This window comes from Elephas maximus, chromosome 5 (genome assembly GCF_024166365.1).
Source record: "Elephas maximus indicus isolate mEleMax1 chromosome 5, mEleMax1 primary haplotype, whole genome shotgun sequence".
NCBI lineage: Eukaryota > Metazoa > Chordata > Mammalia > Proboscidea > Elephantidae > Elephas > Elephas maximus.
The window spans coordinates 45,135,810-45,143,647 of NC_064823.1; the positions used below are offsets into that span (position 1 = coordinate 45,135,810).

General features: G+C 39.8%; 1 pseudogene; it reads left to right on the forward strand.

The window, feature by feature from the left end:
• Nucleotides 1-4,878: 4,878 nt before the first annotated feature.
• LOC126076897 (elongin-C-like) lies at nucleotides 4,879-5,205 on the forward strand (annotated as a pseudogene).
• Nucleotides 5,206-7,838: the final 2,633 nt, after the last annotated feature.

The window sequence follows — 7,838 nt, forward strand, 5'->3', positions numbered from 1 at the left end:
AATCAGCCATTGAAAACTGACACATAAGGGGTCACCATGAGTCAGAACTGACTGCACAGCAACTGGTGGTGCTCATTAATTGACATTGTAAAAGCTAACCAAAGGGTCGGCAGTTCGAATCTGCCAGGCACTCCTTGGAAACTCTATGGGGCAGGTCTAATCTGTCCTGTAGGGTCGCTATGAGTCAGAATCGACTGAACAGCACTGAGTTTGGTTTTTTTTTTTTTTTTTACCCATATCACTTATTTCACACACATGAGAATTCTGACCTGGAGCGTATATAGCCATTAAGATGCCTGAGAGGGTCGAGGAAAATATGTCAGGAATGAGAATGGGCATGGTGTTGATAATGATAGTCATAGTGGCGGTAGTGGTGCCAGTGGTGATAGTGGTGGTGGTTGTGGTGATGGTGATGGAAGTGATAATACTAATGATGGTGGTAGTGGTGATTGTCGTGATGGTAATGGTAGTGATAACATGAATGGTGATAGTGGTGATCGTGACAGTGATGGTAGTGACAATACAAATGGCGGTGGTGGTGATCGTTGTGATTGTAATGGCAGTGATAATAGTAATAGTGGTGGTGACGGTGGTGATTGTTGTGACGGTGATGGTAGTGATAATAGTAATAATGGTGGTGGTGGTGGTGATTGTTGTGACGGTGATGGTAGTGCTAATAGTAATAGTGGTGGTGACGGTGGTGATTGTTGTGACGGTGGTGGTAGTGATAATAGTAATAATGGTGGTGGTGGTGGTGATTGTTGTGACACTCATGGTAGTGATAATAGTAATAGTGGTGGTGGCGGTGGTGATTGTTGTGACGGTGATGGTAGTGATAATAGTAATAGTGGTGGTGGTGGTCGTAGTACTGGTGCCCTTTCTGTGTACTATTTTAGAGACTCAGCAGAACACTAAGAAGAGTGGCTTTTGATGAAGCCCTTGAAAACTTTTCTGCATGAAATCTGAGAGAAACTGAATCCTCAAGAAATACTAAGAAAAAGAAAAAAAAAAAATGCTTCCATTTAGTCTCAGGTACTATGATGGCCAGAAGGTATCTCAGGTCCTTTAAAAGCATTTCTTTCTAAATGCCAGCTGGCATCTGCCCTCATCCCCAACCCCCAAACCGCACATGAAAATCTCACTTTCATTCACCTCTTGCACTATTTATGTATAGGACTCAAAACACTCTTAGTTTCTTCTAAAAAGCCTCTCCTGATTCCCCTCCTCCCCACGTATTTCCTTGGGCTTCCCACTCCCTAAGCATTTATCACAGTTTTTGACTGTTTACTTATCAATAAAAAAAAGATCCTTGAAGCCAGATGAAAGCTCTGCTTTTTATCTTGGTACTTCTAATATCTAACACAGTGCATGAAGTAATTGTGGAATAGCTGCAAGAAAAAAAGAATGAATCTCTGTGTAAGATGATGGGCTTCTTTGAAGGAAAGGATCACATCTTCTTTTTAGTAGTGTTCTCTTGGTCCATCTCACAGTGTTTTCTACACAGTGGGTACTTCCAGGGCAGTACAAGATGAATAATACAAGATGAATCTTGCCCACAAAAGACTTTGGGGAAGAACCAGAGTACCTTACTGAACAGTGACCTGGACCAGGAAAAATCATACCAGACATCTTACTTCATGGTAACATCAATTGAAACCCATTAACTAATACAAAAACAACCCCATTAATCATCATTTAGGCTTCCCTGCATACAGACACATTGTTCTCCTTACGCATAGCATTATATGATACAGTATATAAACACCTGTGCCTCACTATTGTGCATGAACCTCTGTCTGGGTGACTCTGTGCTTTGCTGTCCTTTGCCGGATTTCTAGCAATGAACTCTGTATGTAAGTTCTCTAGTAAAGCCTTGTCTGATAAACCTGGCTTTGCTGTCTCAGTTTTTGGAATCCAACTCGTGCCCCTTGGAGCCACCCCTGTCACTGGTCCAGTGGGGTGTAACAGGAGGTTAGTAATAATCGAGGAAAAATAAATTCAAAAGATAGCTTTAATATTTGTTTGATTCACAAAACGACACTGAGATATGCAGAGACATTATTATCCCAATGTCACTTCCATTCCTAAGATTCGATGGTGCTATGATTCTTGTGATGTAACATTCATAGCTGAGAAAGAATACTGATACCCAAAGTCATCTTACATCAATTCGTACATTATTTCAAAGTCCGCACCTTGTTACCACCTTTCTAGTGCTCTCTTCACAAAATCATATTAATTTATATCTCTTTTCTTTCTTTTTTTAATGGATCTTTTCTTTAGCAGGAGTCCTGGTGGTACAGTGGTTAAGGGTTCAGCTACTAACCAAAAGGTCTGCAATTCATATCTACCAGCCGCTCCTTGGAAACCCTGTGGAGCAGGTCTACTCTGTCCTATTGGGTCACTATGAGTTGGAATGGACTCAACTGCAATGGGTTTAACAGGTTTTTCTTTATACAACATTAAGGACTTAATAGAACAATCTTCCTTCAATAGAAGTAATAATAGTTAAAATATTTCTGTTTTTAGACCCCACCTCCTCTCCAGTTTAGGCAGTCACTATGGAAAACAATACCTGTAAAGATATGGAAAGAAATGATTTTGTCCAGATGGTAACCTTTGGCAGTTGTCAACACATTCACATGGCCAGAGTTTTAGGCCAAATCAACTCCATCACACTTTTGCTTAGTGATGGGCTGAAAACAAAAATATGGTCAATTCCCGGTGCCATTATAGCTTCTTTGATGTAGATTCCCATCCATTAGGGACATAGTACTGGGACCAGAGATCAAAACAACTTGCCTTTATTATCCTTTGCTAGTTCTCTTTGACATTGTTTGCTCAAAGGAAAGAAGGTGAATGATTTCCAAACTTGAGTTCAGCTCTCCTGAGACACTGTGTTTTGTGAGTCTACTTTGTCCAATAGCGTTCTTAGGATCTCCTGGTCCCAAAGCAAAACTCTAAAAGCCATTCCTTCTAGGAGAACCAGTACAGCCAACAGCCAAGAGTCAACCTTGATGAATAAAATTTTAATAAATGCTAGAAAACCAGGAAATTGCAGGCTCTTGGCTCTTGTGATTTTTATCATACCGAGTTTCCCTACAGAGAGCTGAAGAAGAGCCAGCAACGTGTCATCCTACCCATCAGAGAGCGTCCCACAAAAAGTCAGTGTTGAAGAGACATTTTCCTGTCAGGTACTACTACTGTATATCAAATGTATCCACCTTTTGCAAAAAAGGATTAAATTCATTTGAAAACAAAAAGAAATAGCTGTAGCAACACTGGCAGAGAACAAGGTGTATAAACTGGCCCAAGGGTACTCCTAATCTACCATAAGGAAAACATCTGACAAAGAAAAATGTGTGCTGGCAACTCATTTGATTGTAATTTCAATGACAAATTGAAACCATACTTCTGTGGGACTAGGCTTCCCTCATTCACCACAAGGAACTTTCCGTTAACAAATATGGACTATGTTAGTATTCCCCACACTTCTACTTTCAGAAGGTTGCTTGCCCGTAAGTATACATTGTGAGATTTAGATACATTGAGATGGAAGAACCCTCCTCAGTATGGTTTTCAATAAGTTAATGAGGACTAAAGTGGTTGCAATGGTGGTAAGAAGTGGACATATGTCTTGCAGATGCAATATTAATTAGAGGAATAAATAAGTCCAAAGGGCTTCCCTTCCTGAGAGACAATTAGACTCTCTCGGTAGTACTCAAAAAAGAGTCAGAGTTTATTCATTATAGTTTAACAATGCAGAATGGAGAGAAGACACTTTAATATATTTTCCCCATGAGGTATGTGTCTTTATTTTTGTCACACACAGGAGACTGGTATAAGGAAAATGGTCATGTTTATGGTTTGCAAAAGGACAAATGTTTAGTAAGGAAAAGCAATGCTGAACCCAAGGGGTCCTTCACAGTATGCGTTTGCACAGAATATCAGAACTGTTTACAGCGTGTAAATATCCCAGAGAGTCAGTCAAAACAGTGATAATTAATGTGTTTAAAGATTAATGAGCTCAAGACCAGTATATGGACAATACAGCTGACAGCGTAGCAAATGTAAGGGCTGGAAGAGGAATTATTTTGTCTATGTTTTCATTTATATTTAACCAGGACTGCTGCCTATTTTGCATTATGGGTCCTTATTTGCCTCTTTGACAAGACTCTAGCCATCCACAGAAACACAAAGATATTAGCCTCCTGTGACCAGGCATTTCATAGCCACATAGAAAATTCGATCCTTAGGACAGACAAAGGATTCTCTGCTCCAGCAAAGTTACTTCACTACAGAAAGTATTTGGGAATGTTTGCAAGAGAAACACACATCTGGTGGGTGAGGAAAAATGCACCTGAAGATTAATCCCTTATGAAAGAGTCTCGGCCAAAGACTCTCCTATAGAATGTGTGATGAAATACACTTTCCCTAGGGAGCTCCAATTATGTAGAAAAAATGCCTAATGGTGTCCTGCCATGTCTGCTTTTTACATGGATTCCCAGAGGGCAGAAGCCACATCTTTTAAATATTGACTCTATTATTTGGCACGTGACTGATGCTCAGTTAATAGAGTCAAATAAAATACCGTTTAAATAAACTCTGCTTTCATACGGTTCAAGTGAAAGCATTTAAATTCAGAAGCCAAGAGTTTTTTTCAGTAGAAAAATCAGTAAGACTTGTTACCACCAAAGAAAACACAGCTAGCCCTTTAGATACTACATTAAGACTAAATCCAGGCGATGGTGAGGTGGCCCTGGAGTAAGGGCAGTGGCAGTGCGTGGGGGTGCAGCTGTGGTGGCTGTGGTGGGTACAGGACTGATGAAAAGCTACTAAAATTCCTGTGGCAGCTAAGCAGAATTTCATAAGAGCATAATGGATGGAGAGGAAAAAACTTATGGTGGTTGTGAGGGTCCTGATGCCATGTATGTCAAATTGATATCTTCTGATGGTCATGAATGTATTGTAAAAAGAGAACATGCGCTAACATCAGGAACAGTAGTGACCCACGTCAGTTTGCTGAGAGTGAAACCAACGCGGTCACTTTTAGAGAGATCCTTGCACATGGGCTATCAAAAGCATGCATGTATTTTGCCTCATAAGGTTCGCTACATTAACAGCTCCTCTGAGATTCCCGAATTCCTAGTTGCACCTGAAATGGCACTGGAACTGCTGATGGCTATGAACTTCTTAGATTGTTAAATTAAATAAATTATAATAGCCTGTTTAAAAAAAAAAAAAGACTAAGTCCTAGCCTGATTAGCCTTTATGCACCTCTTCTGTTGCTTTAATGGGTAGACTAACGGCTTCATATGATCATTTTATTTCCAAAGAAGTTAAATTACTTTGAGTGTGAGCACTAGGAAGAATCTCTCCAATATTCCAGCAACTCTTTAACTGCATAACATCTTGTTTATCTATAGTGGAAACAAGGAATAATTCATCATACCTCTCTGAATGTATAGAGGTAAAAGTGATGCATGGTCCCAAAGATCCCATACATATCTGTCTATCTCAGTTCATTTTATTTAGGAGCTGTTTTTCAAAGCTGTTCTCCCAAGTCTTTCTTGATCACAGAAAGCAGGACACAAGCCTTGGGAGGAGGCAGCTTATATTATAAATAGGCTAAGGGAGAAAGGAGCCCTGGTGTCAAAGCGGTTAAGAGCTTGGCTGCTAACCAAAAAGGTTGGTGGTTCAAATCTATCAGATGCTATCTGGAAATGCTATAGGGCAGTTCTATTCTGTCCTATAGGATCACTCTGACTCACAATCAACTTGACAGCAACATGCTGGCTTTTTGTTTGTTTGCTTGGTAAGAGAGTATCTTTCCTCTGCGAATAGCCATTACAGGTCTACCGGATCATGATGTTTTGGGGGGTGTGATGGCTAACATTGTGTGTCAATTTGGCTGGGCCATAATTCTCAGTGGTTTGGCAGTTGTGTAATGATATATTTTGGCAGTTATGTAATGATGCAGTTATCCCCTATTTTGTAATAAAATGAAATCACCTCCATGAATTGATTTGATGTGATCAGCCAATCAGTTGTAAAGGGAGTTTCCTCAGGGGTGTGGCTTGCATCCAATGTATATGGACATTCTGGCAAAGCTCACTGGCTTTTACTAGCTCTGGATCCTGCATCTGGCTAATCATCATCTGACTTCCAGTTCTTGGGACTTGAGCCAACAGCCTGCCATCTTACAAGCTGATCTGGGGTTTGTCAGTCTCCACAGGATGCAAGCCATCAGCCTGCCATCTGCCAATCTTGGGTTTGTCAGCCCTTGCAGCTACGTGAGTCAGGAGAAGCCTCCAGCCTGACACCTCACCCATGGACTTGGGTTTGTCAGCCTCTACAACTGCATGAGCTATTTCCTTGAGATAAATTTCTCTCTCTCTGTATGTATATATATATATATACAGACATATGTATATGTACATACACATACATACATATATGTATAGAGACAGAATGCAGCCTAAGACAGGGAGCAAATGGAATCATTGACTTTGGGTAACTGAAACTAAGAGAAAAGGGTTGTTTTACAAAATTTCTGCCTTTCCAATGAACCAAAAGGCAACCAAAGAAGTGGAAATAACCAGAAACACACAGAACATGTAGTTTCAAAATGTGGGCCCTGGATCTGCAGCATCCCCATCACTGGGGAACCAGATTGAAATAAACATTTTTGAGCCTGCTCCCCCAGATCTACTGATTTAGAAATTCTAGGGGTGGAGCCAAGAAACCTGTGGTTGACTGAGCCCTCCAGGCATTTCTGAAGCCTGCTAAAATTTAAGAATCACAACTGTAGACTAAATGAGCCCTCGTGGTACAACGGTTAAGCACTCAGCTGATAACTGTAAGGTTGGAAGTTCGTGCCCAACCAGCAGCCCCAAAGGAGAAAGACCTGGCAATCTGCTCCCCTAAGGATTACAGCTTAGAAAACCCTATGGGAAAGGTCTACTCTGTCACATGTGATCGCTATGAGTGGAAATCGACTCCACAGCACCTAACACCAACTATAGACTAAGGACAAGTGCAGAAAAGGGGTAACTGGGGAAAAAAAGATGCATGCCAGAGGAAGAAGACTTGAGAAAATGGCATAGAAAAGCATGGAATGGTAGTAAATTGACTAATAGAATAATATCTTAAAATTATGATCCTTAAATATGTATCTAACTTATTCTGTAAAACAATGCCCGTATTGTATTATATACTGTTTAAATTTCTACTTGAATATCAACTCTTATCTTCTGGGATGGTTTACAAGCAATTCAATTAAATGACAAAGAGATAAATAACTTTGAAGGTTATTTTCCCATCTTAGTCTATGGGTTCATAAATACAATTAAAAAAAAAAAATATTCCCCAGCTCTATATAATTTGATTACTAATCAAAAGGTCAGCAGTTCAGTTCCACCAGCTGCTCTTTGGGGACTGTATGGGGCAGCTCTACTCTGTCCTACAGGGTCGCTATGAGTCGGAATCGACTCGAAGGCAACCACATATAATTTGATAATAAGTCATTTTTTTTTAAAAGAACCCGAAAACATAAAATGGTTGGTGAGGGATCAGGCATTTAAGAGACAACATGCTAGAAAAAAATATTTTTTTTCATAATTTTAATATCTTCAGTGTTCAATTAGAAGATTAAGTCCTATCCTGTTTCTTCCTACTGTGTGACTTGGAATAAGTCACTTAATCTTTATGATACTCACATGCTTTTTTTTTTAATATAATTTACTTTATTTTTGTTAAGAGTATACACAGCAAAAAAACAGCAAAGCATACACCAATTCAACGATTTCTACATGTACAATTTAGTGGTATTTATAATG